The sequence below is a fragment of the Myotis davidii genome, unplaced genomic scaffold, assembly GCF_000327345.1.
Source record: "Myotis davidii unplaced genomic scaffold, ASM32734v1 scaffold78, whole genome shotgun sequence".
NCBI classification, from domain to species: domain Eukaryota; kingdom Metazoa; phylum Chordata; class Mammalia; order Chiroptera; family Vespertilionidae; genus Myotis; species Myotis davidii.
The window spans coordinates 3448968-3451408 of NW_006290305.1; the positions used below are offsets into that span (position 1 = coordinate 3448968).

The 2441-nt window shown below is 57.8% G+C and overlaps 1 protein-coding gene across 1 annotated transcript in view; it reads left to right on the forward strand.

The window, feature by feature from the left end:
• Positions 1–2441, forward strand: part of PIEZO2 (piezo type mechanosensitive ion channel component 2) — a 336655-nt gene that overhangs the window by 130 nt on the left and 334084 nt on the right. The window lies entirely within an intron of this gene.

Sequence of the window (2441 nt, forward strand, 5' to 3'; positions counted from 1 at the left end):
GGCAATCCTCAGTTAAGGGTTCCAGTGTTCTGGGACTCTCTTCGGGAAGCCCGCGCCGCGGTCTCGGGGCCAGCGGTGGCAGACACGCACCGTCAGCCGGGCCCCTCTCCCTTCCCGCGCCGGGGCGCACTGTCGGGCTCTCCTAAAGGTCCAGCTGCAGAGTCCGGGGACCGATAGGCGTGTGCTGGAGACGGTTGGATTTAGGCACCTGTGGAGTTTCTTTCGTGGAGTGCGCACTGGTACACAAGGATGCAGATCTGGCTGGAAAGCGGTGGGGTGGCAGACCCCTTCCCAGCCAGCGCGGGACCTTACTGGAGCCCCCTGCTCCCCCGTCCCCAGATGCGCAGACACTCCCGGTGCAGCCAGAAGGCACTGAGGCCATCTCTCCCCATATCCCAGACAGAACTGTGGCGGGAGAGGTTCAGGAAAACAGTGCCCCGAAGTTGCTTACTTTCTTTTACTTCCACAAAAGCCCCTACAACAGAAGTGTTGGAGGCTGACACCACAGGCGACCAAGACCCTGTCCCTCCCAACAGGCGCCGGCCCTTTCAGGTTTTTAAAGGGATCGAAAGCCGGATTGCCTCTCCCTGGGACTGGCGAGGGTGAAGGGAGCTCAGTCAAGGATTTTACTCTTTCTATAGGGCTGGGAACGTGTTGCAAGCAACTGGGCATCAGGTCTAGAGACACTGGCGGCGTGCTGGGGGCGAGAGAGATTCTGCGTTTCTCCTCTCATTGCCTGTTAGTTTGGAGCCTGGAAGAATGACTGACAGCCCCTTACTTTCCCTTTCCCCTGTAGACTTAGGAAACAGATCCATTTACAAAGAGACAGGGTCTTCGCAGAAAAGGCCACCTTTTTACATTTGCCAGAGGTTGAGGACTCACCATCACACCTGTGTTGTTTCATTTGCTCAAGTAATCAGTCTAAGGGGTTCTATGGTGTGTTTTGAGGGTCAGTCCCAGCTACCGGGAGGATTTTGTCATCGGCTTTAACACTGAGCCAGCGAAGCGTTTGGGGGACGCCAGGGCAGGACACCCGCGGAAAGTCCTGGAAGGCGCTCAGATTGGAAGCCATCTGCGGCGTGGCTTTGGCCTCTCCTGTGCCCTTTGCGCGTCCAGAGAGGACCATTTTCCCGGGATCTTTGCCCTTAATAATCACACATGTAGATGAGGAGGGCAGCTTCCAGGAAGCTGAAGTGGACCCTAGGCCAGCTGGTTTAGGTTTGAAGACGAAGGGCTTTGGAAAGCCATTGGGGAAAACAGAGCCGGGCTACTCATGGTTCATTACACACGGGTCGTGCACGCCATGGTCTGGGGGCCGTCTGTCTATCTGAAGCGCCTGGCACATTTACTGTACGCCGAATGGAAGCTAGTGCTCCAGTCAACAAGGGCTTCTCCTCCCACAGCCCCTTGCTCCTCCTCCCCCTCCCCCCTTCTCTCTCCTCCCCCCCTTTCCCCTTCTCCTCCCCTCATGGCCCGGTGGCGGTGGCAGCACTTGGTGACTGCCAGAAGGAGACTGGTGGTTGTCTGCAGCCACCTCGGTCCGCTCTGTGACTTGCACATCTAGTTGAGTGAAAGAACAAAAGGATTTGCCCACTGATGGCCGGAGACCTTCCCTGAGCTTCGGCTCTTGCAGTTCGCCTGCTCTGGATGCTCCGCAGCCGGGTTTGGGGGCCTTGTCATTCTAATGGTTGGTGGTCTACACCACAAAGCCCTTCTGTAGGACTGTGGAGCTCTGCCCTCCAGAGGGACCTGGGAGTGCCGCACTCCCAGATGAGGCGCCCCAAGGCACAAGGCTGGCGCAGGCGGCTCCAGAGCGGCCCAGAGGGAAGCTCCTAGGGGCGCGGGGCAGATCAGGCACCACTGTCCCGCAAATGGGGTCCCCATCCGTCCGGCCCCTTTCCTTTGCCCCTCCTGGCTTCTTCCTGGGACCCCGTGGGCCCTGCGCAATATTCACACCTTTAGGCTGGGGGGGCCCAAGAGTAGGCTTGCTCCGAGCCCGCTCGTGCGCTCCCTGGTCCGGACCTTCCGGGAATCTGCTTCCAGGGACTCAAAGATGACAGACCGCGCCCGCCTGTCATCCTGCTGGGGCTTCAGGGACAGCTGGGAATGGGCCCGGCAAGGACGATCCTTGGCTGCCTCCTCTCTCCAGCTCATTTATGTGGATTCTCTGGCGTTTTCTGGGCTAAGCTGAGAGGCTAACCTGCCTTTGAGTGTGCCTGTGTATGTGTGTATGCCCGCGCACGCGTGTGCCTTAGATGGTATCTGCAGTCTCCAAGGGTCCCAGCGGTTCTCAGCCTGTGGGTCTCGACCCCTTTGGGGGCCGAACGACCCTTTCACAGGGGTCGCCTAAGACCATCAGAAAACACATGTAATTACATGTTGTTTTTGTGATTAATCACTATGCTTTAATTATGTTCAATTTGTAACAATGAAAATACATC